Genomic DNA, 17940 nt, shown 5'->3' with positions numbered 1-17940 from the left:
ACCATAGTTATCTTAGGAAAGAAAGGGCTGCCAGCTCTGGTTTGGACAGCTGGGATTTTCTGGCCTGTCCACATTCTGGGCAGTGATGCAAAAGCCTGTGCTGTCCTCCATGAGTGTACAGATTCAAAAGAAACCTGGAAGCAGAAATCAAAGCTGATAATTGTTTCTGGTTTGTTGGACCAGTGTGATCAGAAAGGCGGCGCTGCCCGGAGCTGGTGGTGGGCAGTGGGGGTTTGCCACCACCTTCTCACAGTGCTGCAGGAAGCACAATGCCAGCCCCCATGGAATGGGCAGGGGGAGCCTGTTTGAAATCCCAGAATAAGAGATGTGATGCAGACACCAAGTTTTGTTAAGCTGAAAGAAGACCTTATCAGATAGTGGGTCTTTTATGAATCACCTCTGTCTGGAGGGCTGCAGCTCACTGGGGCTGCTGGCATTTTGAGTAGTGATATTTAACCAACGATTTTTCTTCGTTTCTTTCATTTCTGCTCTTTGAAGTGTCTTCCTGAGATTTGTGATGGGGCATCCCTAAGTTCCTCCTCCCACTCAGCCAGGCCAGACTTTTTGGGGGAGCTTTTTGCTGCTGATGCAAAAGGATGAGAAAATTCTCAACTCCCATGGTGAGAGTTTCAAGAGCATTCAGCTTTTGAAGCAGGATGTCTTCAAAACATTCAGGTGCCAGGACTTTAGGCAGGCACAGAGCCCATGTGACTACTCTTAAGGGGTGGGTCATGCCTAGGGTGTAAACCAGTGTGTAAACCAGATCACACACACCGCATAAAGTCTGAGCCTGCGTTTGCTCTTCGCTCTGTCAGTGTATTAACATGATTCCACTTGCACCCAAAATGGGAAAGCAGCTTAAAGAAGGCATTTGGAAAATAAAGCAGGCAAATAATCAGGCTACAGAGAAGAATGTGTCTGGGTTTTTTAAGGTGTATTCACAAGTTAATTCAGGTAGGAAATTATTCTGACAGGTAGAGAGTAAAGTTTACTCCTGTAGGCTATTTGTGCTTTATTTAGGGCTTAAATGAAGCGCAAAAGCTCATGAAAGGCAGAAAATTCTTCAACGTGGAAGACAAGCCTGTGGAGGTGAAATGTGGCTAATCCAACACCACCTTGCCCCCAGTGATTTTGAGTGCTGCCCGAGAGCAGTGCAAGGAGCTGGCAGCCCCTGTTAATCCAGCCCGTAGCATGCTCAGGGACCAGGGTCAGAAAGATGATTTCTCCACTACCTCTCTCCACATATAAATGGACTCTTTTAAGCTTTCCTGTGTATGCTTCAGGGTGCCAGGCTCCCAAGGAGGATAAAACACCCCTTGGAAACACACATGGTTGTTTTCAAAACCACGCACTGCTGTCAGTGGGGTTATGAGCAGCCTGAACAGGGACAGTGCTGGTAGCTGCCAGAGGGTTTTTTAATGTGTGGTTTTCCCCTGAAATGAGTAGTTCTCTGTTTTTCCTATGGTTGAGACATGGATACAAGCTATGCACCTTGCACTTACATTTTAATGTAGAAATGTTATTGCAGAGTCTGAGGTAATTACCTGGTTGTTCCTTTTACTGCATGTAATTACAACAAAATTCTACGGGGATAGTTAATAGCAACTCAGTGTGAAAATAAGGTACTTGAAAGCAATGGTTGGGTTAGGTGATGTTTATGCTTCTTTCTCTCTGAACAGGATTTGAAAAGAAATGTACCCACATCTCCCATGTACTAAGTAGCTTTTCCTAAGAAATTTTCATGGTGAACACACAGGGCTTGGCCCCAACATGTTAGGAGGCAGCTCTGCTCCCCTGAAGTCTGATGGGCCCCACCTGAGAGGAGCTGAAAGCTGACCTCCCTTCCATGAGCTAGGGGGCACACACCCTCCTTCCTCATCCTGCTGTGTGTCTGGGGCCACAGCAGTTCCTGCATTTTAGGCAGGCACATACCAGGTAGAATTTATCCCCAGGGCTTTTCCTGAAGCCAAATTTTCACAGTGTCTTGAGCAAGAACAGCATTGCATCTTCTATAGCAAATACTTAAATGTGATAGCTGAAGACTTTTCCCTACTACACTGGGCCAGATCCTTTTTTTCTGCCTATCTGTATGTGCACATCAAATTTCACTGCTTAGCTATGTTTACATTGCTTGGCTATGCATGGAGAATCTGACTGCCTTACCTGATGCTTTGCTGCCATTTCAGTGGCTAGGCTTCCTTTCTTCTTACCTCTGTGCTCTATCTACTCAACCAGACATAAAGGGTTTTGTGGGATTGTTAGCAGAGGTAATGGAGAGAGTCCTGTTGATTAGAACAGGACCTGAATCAGACCCTTCATTTTTCCTGGCTGTCACATGGGACACATCTATTGTTCTGGCCTTTCTTTTCTTTCTTTTCTTACATCAGAATTCAATGTGGACATTTTTTCTATCATTATCTAAGAGTTTGTGGAAAGAAAAGTTGTGTTTTAAAAAGTGCCTGCCTGGCTGCAATTTATTCTGCTCACTGTTTCCTGATTCTAGCTGTGCCCTCTTGCTCTAGCAGGGTTATAGAGGTTGAGTTTCCCCAGCGCTAAGTAGAGAGAAAATCTCAAGGTGATCAGGAACCGTGCATGTAATGTTCTTAATTGTTTTTTGCATCATTAAAATGTTCACACATTTCATGTACTTCAGGCTAAAAATTGCCCATTCAGCTTTAACAGGTAATTACAGGAGTGACCAGGCATTCACAGGCCACCCATGTGCTTTTTGGAGATGACAGATGGATGTGCCTGCACCCAGTCCATTGCTTTGGATTTGCTTTCTGGAAGGCTGTGTTATCACTGTGCAAATGAGCTGGAATCCTGTCCTGGGCCTGACTGCTCTCCAAGGAAAATGAGGGGAACAAAAGCACATCCTGTGTAGCCCCCAGCAGCTGCATGGAGTGGGCACCCGAGGCTGAGGAACCATCAGAGGCTGCCTTGGCTGTGGAAGGGCTGCTCAGTGCTTGGAAGCAGGAGCAGAGGGGACAGACTTTGTGTGTGCCTCTGGCAGGTGCTGTGCAGAAAGTGCAGCCCTGGGGACAGGGAACAAAGCCCTCTGTGAGCCCTCTGCACTGTGTGGCTCTCGCACGGGCCGTCGAGGCTCCTGACCCATATTCAGTGTCAGGCACTGCTCTGGTTGGAAGTAGGGCTCTCTGAGGTTCCCAGCTTTCCTGTCCCCAGATCTGGAGCTGGCATTAGGAGCTTCACTGCTTCTGTCACCTCCTGATCTCCACATCAGGGCGCAGTCACCACAGGTAGCATAATTTTGGTGTGAGGGTGACGAGCTGAGCGCTAACACTGGGAACTCATCACTGACTGCTCTGGGAAATGCATTACCTGTATTTCTGTATTAACGTAGATTTTGCAGTCCATTTAACAATTGTTTTTAAGTGTCTTTGTTTTAAAGAGGGCTATGCCTTTTCTCTAAAAGGTGTTTTATTATAGTGGAACAAAATCTTGGTCAAGTGGAACAGATATATTCAAACTACTGTGTCTAAGGAATAAACTTCTCTCCCAAGAGAGGAAGATGAAGGTAGGCTCCCCTACCTCTTCAGGATCAGATGAGCTGAAATCTTCACCACAAGGTCTTAGGTGTGACCAAATCCTCCATATTTGCAAGAGTCAGAAACTTTCAGAGATTATGCAAAAATTTATACTGGCCCCATACATGGGCATTCATCACACACCCAAATGACATGAAGATGTTTTAATTACATTACCAAAAAGTGTGCCATGATTTTAGTGGGAATTTGTGCAAGTGAAGATTTGAGTAGTGCACAGTATGGAGCCCAGCCATTCCCTGGCTTGCAGGAAAGGTGTGGTCATAGGCATGTAGTTCTGGAAGTAGCTTCAACTGATCATCTCATCCATCCTCCTCAATCTGATGGGAACAACTACAGTTAGACTGTCCCTTGCTCAGACCTTGCATGGAGCAGTCTCAGAAGCCACCTCTGAGCACACCGGCTTCATTTCAGTGCAGCCTGTTCCAGCCCACAGTAATTATTAGAGGTTGAGGGGACAAAATCTCCTAATATCTAACTTAAATCTCCTTTGCTGTATATTATGTCAATTATTTCTTGTCTCAGGAATAATGGATGTGGAGAACAATGGACTATCCTTCTTTTTATAGCAGCCTTTTTTACATTCCTTTTTGTATCAGACAAGTAGTCTTCTTTCAGTCTTCTTTTTTCCAAAGTAAAAAATTTCCATTCCCCTAAGCTCACCACAGAACTGTGTTTTCTAAATCTTGTCATCCTTGCAGCTCTCCCCTGGACTCTGCAAAGGTGGCTGTCCCTTCTTAAATGCTCTGCTGGAGCATTTCTCTACGTGAAACCAGAGCAGCATCAAGCAGAGTGGGATAAGAATGCCTTATAAATGTGTCAAAATGTGGGGGAATAAATAGGCATCAGACTAGCCAAAATATTGATTTTTTTTTTTAAGCTCAGAATAAAACTGGAATTGAAGCTTCTAAATTTCTTTTGCATTACATATTTTCTCTGCCAGTTGTCCTGTTTTGACCTTTCCTGTTCCCAGGAGGTTTGTACTGGCAACTTCTATTGTATTATAACAATCTGGTCCTGGTTAATCAATGTGCAATGCTCTCAGTCCATACTCAGCTACATGTCTGTGTTTCCTCCTCTAAATCATTCATGCTTTCTCTGTTTTGGTGTTCAGCCACTCCACTAGTAAAACTTCTGAGAAAATTGCTTGCCCTCTTCATCAAAGGGTAATATCTTGCATGTTCTTCATCTTGTAGGTCTGAGTTTCCTCTAAGTAATTGTTCTTACTCTGCCTTGGATTTCAATTTAAAAAAGCCTTAACCTGATATTTAATCAGCATTGGCAGCAAGAGACCACTCATGGGGTTTTATGTCCTGCGGGTAAATAGCTTGTTCCCTTCATTGTTCATTAAAAACAAATACAGTTTGCACCCTTTGTCTCTCCCCTTCAAACAAAAAAAAAAAACCAAACCAAACTTTACTATATTCCCCACCAGTGAATATTTCATTATTTATTGTTTAACTGCTGTTTCATATTTGGCATAAAAGATGTAAGACAGGGTGGGACTGCTGGAGGAATAGTTATTGGTGGTGAGGGGGAGCAGCAGACCCAAGACAGCTGTGGCAGTGCCATTTCTCACCCAGTGGTGCTCGGTGTCATTAGCCAACCCTCTCAGTTGGCATGGTGAACCCTCACACCATGGAGCTCTTGGAATGGCTCCTCTGTGGTGCTGCACCACGGAGAGACACCATTTCCTGAGTCATTTCTGTTGGGTTGAAATGAGATCCACAGTCTGTGGACGCGACCTCTCAAAAGGAGCCCCGTGCTCGATCATCCTCGCCGTATTTAACTGGGGTTTATAGTGTCCACTTGAGTCTACTGACACAGTGGGTGAGAAAATAGAGAATTAATCTTCTATCACATTGCCTTCTGTAGAGAAATTTCCTAATTAAACATAGCAGAAAATTACTTTAAAAGTAGCAGGGTGGGGGGGGAAATCCTTCCTCTATTGTGAGCATGGGCAGTTTTAATTGAAAAAATGTAATTTATTCATGCAAAGTGCCTCATGTCCACAGTGATTTTGCTAACATGGGTTTTGCTTTGCCCCTAACAAGGACTTGTGTTAGGAAAATGCAGGAATGTACTATAATTACTGTTTTGCTTCTGGTCGGTTTGCTTCAGCTTTTCTGTTCATATTTATCGGTGTTTCCAAATTTGAGAAAAATCCCTTGATAATTGCCTCTTCTCTGAGATCTTCTCACTATGACAGTTGTCACACACACTGAGAATTTTCCATTTTAATATTCCACTCTATTAGCTGCTAAGAGCACAGATAAGATAAGGAGAAATGGAAGTCCCTTTTTTAAGCATTTTTGTTTTAAAATGATAACTTTAAATGTATTACTCTGTTTAGAAAGAAAAATCTGAGTGGATGGCATGATGGGTAATGATATGTAAATGACCATTCATGCATGAAAATCAGGGCCACAGTTGAATGTATTAAGCAATGACTGATATAATCATTATTTTGGATTTTGCATCTGAAGAAGGGGGGATTGCAGATATCAACTGAATTGCATATTTAAAGAAAACATTAATGTGCATGTAGAATAAAGAATATTTGTGACAGTTTTGCATTAAGTATTCTAGTGTTATGCTGTTTGAGCTTAAATAAGGTCAATATGCTGAGTTGAAGCTTTTTATATTAAGTCTGGCTCTCGCTTTAGCAGATCCTCCCTTTCCCTGTTCATACAGGACACCATCAGAGTGCCAAGTTTGTAATGTCAACTCTTTTCAGCTCCCTATAATGCATTTATCTACAGAAAGCTGCCTCTTGCTCACATGGGGGAGAGCTCAGGGAAAGCCAGTTGCTCACATTTTTAGAGCAATATTTTAAAGTTTACCATGGCTGTGATGCCTTTGTCTCTCTGGGGTTTTACAGGCACTTGCCAGGTCAGTGGAATGGTGGGGGAAAGTTGATGCTGCAGGTCTGCTGGAGCTCTGGGGGTTATTGCCCAGGAGAGGACAGTATAACTCACTCCTTTGCCTCCCAGCCAGGGCTCTGCAGCTGCTCTGCTTTCATGAGGAGACTGAAATAAGGAGAGGACACCTTGAGAGGCATAGGCACACACAGTTTGTGGTGGTTGGGAGTGGGGCTGTGGCCCAGCCTCATCCCCAGTGGGCACAGCTGTGAGCAGCACTGCCAGCAATGAGCCATGGAGTGCCCAGGGGCACTGACCAACCACCACAGGGAACAGAGGGCACACAGGTGCAGGGCATGAACAATCAGAGGTATTAAAACTTGGGCTAAAGAACAAGAAGGGCAGATGCTTGCAGCCTTCTGAAGTGAGATGGTGTTACTCTGTATGGGCTGATGCCTTGAAGCCTTCTGATATGATAATGTGTTACTGTGTATGTGGGTGAATGCTTAAAGCCTTCTGAGATGGTATGGTGCTACTCTGTGTATCCTGGCCATCTTGTCTGTGACATATTCTGTGACAGAGAGGGGATGTTTTCCTGTCTCATCTCATTTTGGGCTAAGATCTTTAACAGAAAAAGAAAATTCTGTTTTTGCGTATGAGAGAAATAAGCTCCTGTTGTACAATATCTACAGTAACAGATTCCTTGTATCAAAGGCAGAAAATAGCTATGGTACTAACTAAAACTAATGCACCTCAAGTTTGGAGAACATTATGCTGAATGTCCACGATACATTCTCTGCCCCCCTTGGCAGTAGCATATGATCAATTTTGCTACTCTGTCCTTACCTAATTATCTCTGTTGCTAATGAAGGGAAGTAGAGAAAAACATGTCTTAGTAGGTTAATAAGCCATCCAGAAAATTATATTAGCATGATCAATCCTTAATGATTATGGTTTCTCATAATATTAGATCACCTGAAAGGTGTTTTTGGCAGAAATGTGAGGGGCAGTATGTATCATTTCGCAGCCATTCTTCCAGGAGTGCTCAGCTGGTGTTTGGAGAAAAATTCAGTCTAACTTTCGCTCAGGAGTTTTGACTGCTCTCACAAACATTGATTTACTCAGTGGAACTGGCTTATTTTATCATGCAAGGATCTGAAAGGGCAGCAAGTATGGGGAATTTTCTGCTTTCCCTTCTTTCACAAATACTTGTGGGCAGGCAGTGTGCATGTTTTGTGTTGCTTTTCATAAATTTGGGTGAGTAAGCTGTCAGTCTCAGATCAGTCTGACCACCTTGCAGCTGGCATTTCCCCCCTTCCTTTCTCCATGATGATGCACCTTCATTTGCAATCTGGTATCTGGATCTAGCATCTGTCAGGATTTCTTTAATTTCTGTGAGGTTTTTGTCACTGTTTTTTCTTTAAGTACCCATGTAGCCATCACTGCAGCTTACTCAGGCATGTTTGTTTCAGGGAAAGCATTTCTCTTAGAGCATGTCCAAAGAATTAAAGCAAATAGCAGAGGGTAACGATCCTCAAACATCAGACTCATCAGACTCCTTTTCTTATTTTATTTATTTAAAGATTTCCCCCAAATTAAACTGAATCACAATCCTCCCTTTTAATTTGTTAATTACACTTCTGCAATGGTAATGCAATCAGTGAATATAGCTAAAGTGTTTGTGTGTGGGAATCAGTATTAATGAGAAAGAGCATATTTGCAAAGTGTGATATGTATCAGCTGTTTGCCTTGTGTCTGTCTGCTGGGGTAAGGCTGCTCTCAACTGGACCCAGCTCAGCCAAGAAGGCTCAGCTGCAGGAGAAAAAGGGACGATTCCCTTCCAGGTCATTCATTCCCTACAGTCCCTTTTACACTTCCCGTACTCAGGGAATGCAGGGGCAGGGTGCACTGCCATTTGGGGCAGGGGAGTGCCCCCATTTTGGGCAGTAGAGCCCCTGGAGAGCTCAAGCTCAGCAGCTGTGGTCCCCTGGCCAAAGCAGCAAGCCAGGGCTTTTGCAGCCTGCGTGCCCCGAGTGACTTCACAGGTGACAGAACTCCGAGCGAGCTCATAAAGGTTAATCACAACTAAGTGAGAATGAAATCTGGCATTTTCCTGCTGGGCTTCCAATTTTCTGTATATGCAGTGTATTGAAGCTAAGTGAGATTAAATGTTTAAACCTTTTGTGCCATGTGGCTCCCCCTATATCATAAACACGTCTGTAAAATTATACTCAGAAGGGCAGCATTGTTCTGGTGTTAATGGATTCAAATCCACGCTTTTCTGCTGCTTCAAACTCAAGGCTGAGTTTGAAGTGTCACACTCAGCCTGTTTGTTCTGCTAGTGGAGGTCTGGGAGGCTTTTTCTGCCAGTCATGTAAATTTTGGGTGACAGCACAAAAGTAGATCCCCTGTTTATTCACAGACCTGATTCATGGAGGTTCCTGCTCCTAAATGCAGGCCACCCTTGCAGGAGTGGCTGTGCTACCCATTCAAGAGCTCCTTGCCTTTCTGCCTAGGTTAGCAGCAGTGCTGCTGGTGTTTCTCATGGGTATTGTGCTGGGCACAGTTATTTCACTGCATAAACCAAGGAGTGCTTTAAGTACTCATGCACTGCTTCAACCTGCCCACTAATAATGGGAATAAAAGGGGAAAAATGGCTTGATTGGGTTTTTTTTTCCAATTTGTCCTGAAAGATTGTCTTCCTACCAAATATTTTCATGCAATTAACTGATGCCATATGTTTTCATGTTTGTTGAAGAGTAGGGTTATGTAAAAGATATGATCTGTGTTGCATAAATATTGTATCCCCTCCAGCAAGACTTGGAGGGTTTGCAGCTGCCCTCATCTCAGCTTCTGTCAAGTTCTTTAGGTGCCAGCACTGCTGTGCACCCCCAGCTGCAGCAGAGACCCAAGGACTCCCTACCTACAGCCTTGGGAAGGCAGAAATACCTTCACATGTGTCAGGAGGGATGTCTTAACTAGCTCTGAGATGCATTTTGGCTTTGTTTTTGTTTTTAAAGGGAGTTCTCACACGGAAAGGAGCAAACTCAGGGATGAGCCCTGGTTATGCAGTTTAGAGGCTCAGATCAGGTGTGCTACTGCAAAAGTATTAAATTCTGGGGCAGGAGCTGTGCAGGGGGATTGGGGATCTACTGAGCTGATGGAGGAGGAGGCAGCTCAGGAGCCATCTCAACACTCCCAGTGATGAGATGGCTCCCCACTGAACTGTCCCATTCTGAGACCCTGCTACTTGAGACCCCTCAAGAAATGAGCTTGGCACGCAAACTTGATGCTCCTGAGCCCCAAGGCAGCTCCAGCTCTATGTTACATGTGTGTAACCTGCATTAACACCACAGAAAGGAGTACTACATGGAAGAAAAGTGGGAAGGGAGAAGAAAACTCTGTTCCTCTTGTTGCATCCAAGGTAGATCCAAGTCATTTTTATAGTGGATCCACTTTACACACTGCTGGTTATGTAAATGGGACTTTCAACTAAATTGGACTTTCACTTGCTCTGGCACTCCCTTCCATTGCCAGAGTGATTTTACAGCAGCTTTAGTCTAAATTAAAACCAGGACCAGTGTCTGCCATCCATGTTTTAGGATTTAAAACCAGTCATTTCCCAAGATAATTATGGTGCAGTCGAGACCAGAAGCAGCTTCCCAAAAATTGGTTAATATCCAGATTTGGGTCTCTTCACTGGCTTAAATGGAGTGGAATATTATCTCCTCTATAGTCTGCCTAAAAGATAGATTTGATGTCTGCAAGCAAAGACATGAAATTGCTATAGGCTTCCATTCTTATAGCCTGCCACCTGTTTGATTTATGTGATAAGTGATCTCAGATGACCCTCCAAGGCACTGAACCATTAGAGAGTTATGTTGCACAGAGATAAGAAATCTTCAGAGATACCTAAATCTTCTTTTACCACTGGGAGTTTCATCTGTTCTGGAATAAAGAACATTTTTATGTATGATGTTGCTATCTTGCTAGCCATACTAATATTCAAAAGGATACACAGACTTAAATCAACAGCAAAGTGACAAAGATCTTAAAACTGAAGTAGTCACCAAGTGGATGCCAGACAGCTCTTTTAGGTTTTATCTTTGTTCCTTTCATTCTGTTTCTTGAAAGATGAGTAGCTGTAAGGGTTCACATTTAAGACTTCTGTTAATCTTTCCACCAGGTAGGAAGCTGGCAAAAGCACCCTTTCACTGTGGAAAGCCCTGGAAAGTCACATCACCTGTTTGGGACTCGTTTATTTTAGGCTTTGTGGCTTTGGATATTTTATTTTTTTCACTGAATTTCTGTAAATTCAGTGATGTGGGTTTCTCTTTGCCTAGAATGAATGAAAATGCTCAGAACCTCAGGTGGGATGTGAATTCTTGGCAGAGGTCAGGGAAAGCACAGATGGGTAATTTCTGGGGTTTATATCCAACTGTAACATCCTCTCCGACAGAGGAAGGCAGCGCTGCCTCGTATTCCTCTAACTGAGCCCACCCCTCGTGCAGTATTTCTTCACAGAATTTGTAGGTACTGTTGTTCCAGCATGTATGGAGTCCATACATTCCATCTACAGGACTTTTGACACACAGGACCAGCCAGCCAGAAGCAGCTCACACGTGACTCTGCTTCAGGGTAGCCTGTGATGGCCATTTTCTGACAAATAAGAAAAGCGTTAAGATATTGGGCACTTTTCCTGGGCTGCAGCTTCCTACCTACCTTGACACAGTGCTGAGGTTAATGATCTGTGTGGCCAGGCAAGTCAACCTGAGGGAGGAATCAGACATCATCTTTTTTTTATTTCTCCTTGATCCTGAAAAATCTTCTGGTCCTTGCAATTTGGGCTACAGTAACTTCCTTCCAGGCTCTTTAATAATTGCCTTGATTGGTGATCCATGGCATTGCATCCTCTCAGCTGTGGCCATGTCCACTTGGTTATTTTGTTTGTCCTGTTGTGCATATTGAAATACATGAAAGCAGGGACTGATGCCACCAAAGCTTTGGCAGTATTTTAGGCATGTTTTTCCAAAAAGATGTATCTATTTCTTGAAAATTCTCCTCAAGGAAGTGAGGCTTCTTTTTAAATTAATGCAAGGCAGAGATGAATAGTCCCCATGTGCTATTTTGGCTTTTTACTCAGAGCTGTTTATGAGGAGAAGCTCTTGGCCAAGTTAAATGAACCTACTCTTCCTCACAATGGCAAATACTGTCAGTGCCGGTCATTGTACACCTTCATAAAGGTGCTGGCACCCAAATCTGCAGTGCTGGCAGCCCACAGACACCAGGCAAACATCAAATTTTGTAGGGGGACCACACAATGGTGCAATAAGCACAGCTGTTTCATGTCAGCATTCAGAAAGCTTACAATAGGGTTTTATTCAGTGAGCCATTCCTTTTGTAACACCATTAGAGTTATTTGCTAGGAGAAACTGGCCTCGACTAATCGCTTTTAATTTTTTATCAAATGCACTGTGGGAGCTGCAGGAATATGCATGAGACAGCAACAAGCAAGTGGTGTTTGTTTAGAATAAATACACTCTGAGTAAGAATTGAGTCCATTCCCTCCTGGCCACGGCTGTAGAAATGCAGACAAGTCCCTGCAGAGGCCTGTGGAGGGTCATGGCCTGGCTTCAGACAGGGATGCTGCAGGAGCACCTGCTGGAAGGAGAGAGCTGCAGGCAGGCAGGTGCAGAGGAGCAGCGCTGTTCCTGGGAAACCCTAACCATCCCAGCCACTTTCAGCCACAATAAGCAAGCTTTAGGGAGTGGGAATGCTGCCAGGGGAGACCCTGGAGCCCCCAGGCAGGGTGACAGCTGGAGAAGGCTCCTGGGCTTCCAGAGATGCTGAGCTGGGCTGAGCAAGGGGCCAGCTGGGCTGACAGAGCTGCTCCAGGTGTTTGGGAAAATGCCACTGGAAAACTGGGGGTGGTGGGAAAAGAAAAGATGACCCAAGAGAATTAGAAGGCATGCCAGGAAGGAAGACAGGAGGTAAAAACTAAAAACAGAGCAGCAGTGTTTAGTAGTAGTGGAAACAATTTTTGTACTTGTTATTCCCCAAACTCAGGGCACTCCCAGACAGTTTTCTTGCACTAGGAGACTCCATATCCAGGGCAGAAACACAGCCTTCACCCACAAGGTGTGGCTGAGCTCACAGGGCTGTGCACAGGGATGAGCTGCTCCAGAAGTGCTGCTTTCCTGTCTGACATCAACTCAGCATTGCACTGAAAAATCATGAATCAGCCCTACAAAAGTAGTTTTTAAAAATTATAAACATGAGAGTTCCTGGTGTTAGTTATAATCACAAGCATTTTCACCACTGCTCTAAAGCTTAGGCATACCTTTCAAAACAAATATATACATGGAAACTGAGATCCTTATATGTTCAGATAATCCACTGGTTATGATTTTTAAGAAAAAAACCATAAGCTGAGAATCACAAGAGCTGAAAAACACTGCAAATTGAGTCTGACTGGCATCAAAGCAGTGCCAGGCTCTATCTACATGGTCTTTAGCAATAAGATAAGAGCACATTTTATCAGCAATCTGAGCTGGCTGGGTGCATCTCGTTCCTCCTCGAAAACCCTGCTAGGTATTTACATCGTGCTAAAGTCATCCCATTAACCTTTTCCAGCACTTGCCTGAGAATGGCAAGGCAGAGGTATCCAAGGATGGGACCTGAGGCAGTATAAACCCTGAGAAAGGAGCTCTGATTTCCCAGGCAGCCAGCTCAGGTATGGCACAGCCCCAGTGCTGTTTAAATCACCTGCCCATATAGCAGAGAGGGGGTTTCAAGGACTCACCTGTGGTGCCATAAAGGAACCATCAAAGGCATGTTGGTGTGAAGGAGAATATTTCATTTCAATATTAAGAAGTTCTGTGTTGGGTCCTGAGCTGGGCACAGACACTGTATTCCCTGCAATAAATGATTTCCCCGGAGTGTTTATGCGTGTGAGAGAGGGCAAATTTGTATTTATTGAGATGGAGCCAGCTGGCAGGAGTAAAGCAGGGCAAGGCACGTCAGAGTTTGAATTTATTACCAATCCTGTAGGCCATTTTCCTTTCATTGTGACGGTAATGCCGTTCTGAGCCTCTGCCAGACTTTGAGGGCAGAGCCATTGGCGAGTTGACCCCCTGCTTTGCACCCTTCATTTTTCTCACTTTGCAGGTTTTGACTGAGCTAATGCTCTCAGGAAAAAAGGCTTATTGATTAGAGTGAAGTCGCTTGCAGCATCTGGGCTTTTATTGGTGCAGTTTGTGAGGTGTTGTTAGCTGTCTGGTAGTGCTTGTTCTCACACATTTAGTAAATTCTTGCTGGCTTCTCTGCCCTCCTTGCTTAGACCTTTCTCACTTTACCCACTCACCTTCTCACCTGCCCAGAGCAGTCCTGTTAGGACTGAAGCCTGTGGCAAGATCACCTCGGCTGGTCTGAAGATCATCCTCCTCCACTACGTTTTAATTTGCACATTGTCTTTCATTCTGCAATACAAAAATGGCCATCAACTCTCATCTCCATGCGATCTTTGTTTTTACCTCGATTTTATAGGTGAAAACAAGCATGTATGCTGTTAGGACGAGCTAGAGCAAGCCTTTTTTTGAAGTTTTCCTTTCAACAATAGCAAAGATATCCCACTATGAGGAGTCAAGTCAGAATCAGGGGTTGTGATAAGCACGTGTCTGATCACATCGATCAAAGGAAGACTACATCAGAGTAGTCATAATTCATAATTCATTATAGTCATATTTTGTATATTCAAGCATGTGGTGATGTTTTATATTGTTTCTTTGTTGTGTTCTCCTGTGTAGTTGAAATACATTGAACAAGGATTGTTGTAATAGTCCTAAAAAGCTATGTGAAGACTGAGCTGAGGCTTTCTTGAGTTTGCCCTATTACCTTCAGAGTCTTGTTAGCAAAGAGAGGTTCAAAGATCTGTGTCTAGCCAGTGTTGCCACCTGATTGTCTCTCACTCCCATGGCTCCCCAGCTACTCTTCCCACACCCCTCACTCCTCACAGTATGGTCTGTGGGGCAAGGTACCTGCATGTCCCCTGTGGCACTTTGTGTACCAGACCAAGATGCTCTGCATAGCCCTAACCATCCCACTGGAGCTGCTTTTCTGGAAACTGCAAGGAATTCATTACCATCCTGCCTTTGCCACTCATCAAGCACCTTGGGAAGACACTGAGCAAGGGTTATTCAGCAGCTCAAGCACAGAGATTTTGATGTCTACATTTTAAAACCTCTAAACCACTGATCCATAGAGCATGAGTCTGGGAAGCTGTGGGGCTGAAGTCCTAGTATGATTTTTTGGGGTTGTAGCTACAACCATTTTGTAGGTCTGTACCTACAGAAGACTTCAAAGCGATTGAATGTAAAGAGAAATTAGAGGTGGCTGCAGTGGCAGTGGGCATTTTAGGGGCTTTTAGTTTTCTCCTGATGTTACAGGAAATAAGCACAGGGTCAAGCCAATCTACTGATGATACTTTCAATCTGGTTTTTTTTCAGCTAGGGAGACAGAATAAAATGCCTCAGAAATGGTTTCTTTCTTGTGAGACATGCAAACAATACAGACATTCTTGAAACCACAGCTATCTCATCAGAGCACTGTGAGAATGCCAGAGAAGGACCAAATGATTAAAACTGGAGCTGTTGTGATTCCCACAGTCCATTGACTCTGTAAATTGTGTGCTTCACAGCTGAGAATTTATATTGCTTAGGAGATTGACATAGTCTCTGAAGTGACTTTCAAGTAATGTTAGTGACCTTCTAACCCTTGTTAGCACATTTCTTTGGACACTGAGTTGATAATCTTACTTAAAATTTCTCAGTTGTGTGAGTAATAAGTGGTGGGCTTCAGTGATTAGCCGCCCTGGAGCCCTACTATGTTCCTGTAGGGCCTTGGTGTTAAAACCTCAATAGTTGCTAATATGAAAACTACCTAACATGCATGAGAAGAAGACTCATTCTCTGATTTAGAAGAGGAATCCAGAAACTAGATTATTTTTTGCTAACAATTTTTTCCATTTGGGTTAGAAAAGAAGTGCAAATCAGCAAGTGCAGTGAGGGGAAAAAAAGAAAAGAGTCACCTTAGAAAATAAGCATCCACTAGTCCTCAAGCTAGAAAGCAGCAGGAAATATTGAGAAAATAACTCGTTGTAAGATGTCTGATTTATCAAAGCAGTTATCTGCACAGCATGGAGAAAACAAGCCCTGTGTGTGTCAGCTCTGGGTGTGGGTGCACATGCCAGTGGGTATGTTTGTGTAGGGAGAGAGAACACACCTATAAACAATGTAAAGAATAATGTTATCTGTATTACTGACAACAGAAAGAGCATAAACAGGAGATAAACAGTTGTCTTTTTGAGTAAGTACTGCTGCACATTTGCACAATTAATGACAACATGCACATTGACTGTGGAAAGCTGGTCACAGGGCTCCTTCAGAAAAATACGAAGGAGTGACTTATTATTTTCAAATAGAAATTCAGAACTGCAATGTGCTATAGCGTGGATGATCTTCTCCAAATCAGTTACTGCTCTTCAACATGCTCTGTCTTTCAAATGCCTTTTTTAATGGTTTAAGTAGCTATTTCACTTACTCTGTGATGTAGGACTGTGTGAGGTCCCCAGCCAAGCAGCACGTGCTGGGCAGTGATGAATAGAAACATTGCAGGGAGGAAGAGAGCAGGGCATATGTTTTAAATTAAAAGGAAATGCAAGGGAAGTGATTTGCAGAATAACAAAATAAAGAAGTTAAAGCTCCATTCCATAAAGTATATATTCTCACCCTCCTGAACTGGAGCAATTGTCATGTTTCTGATAGGTGAGGAATGCTTGGCTCTTGTAAGAAGACATCTGCCCATAGGTGCCATAGTCACTCGTTACATGTCCTGCCTAAAATCTTAACCACTGGAAATCCCCTGCCTGGGTTGGCTGTCAGAGTTATCTCCTCAGTAAAAGAGATTTCTTTGTTTAAAATGTAAATGAAACATTGCAGGCCTGGATGCAGCTGCAGGGAGGGGAGGTGGGGAGGATCTCACATGAGCCTCGTGATGTTGTGGGGCCAGAATTACACAGGCAGCACATGGAGATGCTAATGGTGTGAGGATGTGGCACCTGGACTCCTTGTCCACCCTCATACATTGGCTTTTATAACATGTGAGCCTCAATCATTTAAGGAAACAGAAAAACCACAGCTCAGCCCTTCCCTGTAAAGCCTGATGACACAGTAGAACAAAAATCCAGAGTGTGTTTTTCCTGGTTTCCCCTTTGTTTTTTCATACATGAATTTTATGGATATAAAGGTGAGCAAATTTGTACAAATAGAGCAAAGCTACCTTTTTTTTTTTCCTTTTGGGATAATCAGATAATCAGAATGCTTTTCATAGGTGAATTTTTTTCAGTTTAATATCATCTAAATTCAAGCATGACTGATAGGAAATTAATGCAGCATAGTCCATACCTAAAAATACCAACACTTCCTTTGACTATATTAAGGCTCAGGAAAAAAGCATTTTAGATAAGATCTACCTTTGGTATTTCTGTGATTTCTATCACTGCAGTATCTAAGCTTATCACAGTATTTTAATATACTTGTTTCCACATTCTCTGTTGGGAGGAAATGATATTATTCCTGTTATCACATAGTGGGAAGCATGGCAGAGGTTATATAACATGTCCAGGATAGGGAGGCAAATTTGTTGAAAAACAGGCATTGGAGTCAGCCTTGCTCTTCTAGGGGCAAAAGCCCTTTCTCCTCAAACAGCTTTCAGAAAGCCTGGGATTCTCATCCTTTTTTGAGTAAATAACAAAAGCAGCTTATTCCAAGTCAGAGCCCCCTGACACAGAAGCCTCTGCTAACAACCTGGATGTACATCAGGCAGGTGATTTGTCCAGTGGGTATCACTGGGGCTACCAACACACTCCAGCTTTGGTGGGTTGCACCCAGGTGTGCAGAAGGCTGCACCACCACGGTGCTGACTCCAAATGCACGAGAGGTGACACTGCAGAGGTGCAGATAACATCATCAGTCTGAGCAGAGCTGATTGATGCCTAAAGTCTGCCTTGGTTTAATAACCTGCAAGTGGCAGAAGGATATCACTGGGTACAATGCTTTGCTGGAGTATGGCATCTTTCAAAAGATACCAAAGGGTGTTTATACACTTCAGTAGAAACATGGATAATGTTTCTTTTGGATCTTTTAACAAACCTTCTTCTTGGTGCCTACCTTAGTGGTCTCATTCTGTCTTTCAGTACTCAGCTCTTAGTATTTTTTTGCAGTCCTCTTACACTCAAATTCTGATTTTTCCCCTTAGTCCCTTCTTGTTTTTGGCTTTACAGACCAGGTACAAACCTTACACAATTGCAGACATCAGCATTGACTTTCCCCCTGGTTTCAAATTTAACCTATGCTGGAGATTGTCCTCTCCTCTGGACAGCACTAAATCTTCCCTGCCAAAGATAACTAGTCCTTGGGGCTCATAGCTGTGCTTCTGCAGAGAAAAATGTTTTGCCTTTG

General features: G+C 43.5%; 1 protein-coding gene across 2 annotated transcripts in view; it reads left to right on the top strand.

Moving 5' to 3' along the window:
- TMEFF2 (transmembrane protein with EGF like and two follistatin like domains 2) overlaps positions 1–17940 on the top strand; it is a 187425-nt gene that overhangs the window by 117064 nt on the left and 52421 nt on the right. The window lies entirely within an intron of this gene.

Source organism: Agelaius phoeniceus, chromosome 7 (assembly GCF_051311805.1).
Source record: "Agelaius phoeniceus isolate bAgePho1 chromosome 7, bAgePho1.hap1, whole genome shotgun sequence".
Taxonomy (NCBI): Eukaryota; Metazoa; Chordata; class Aves; order Passeriformes; family Icteridae; genus Agelaius; species Agelaius phoeniceus.
The sequence above is the reverse complement of the archived record's forward strand: the minus strand, read 5'-3'. Positions and strand labels throughout refer to the sequence as shown.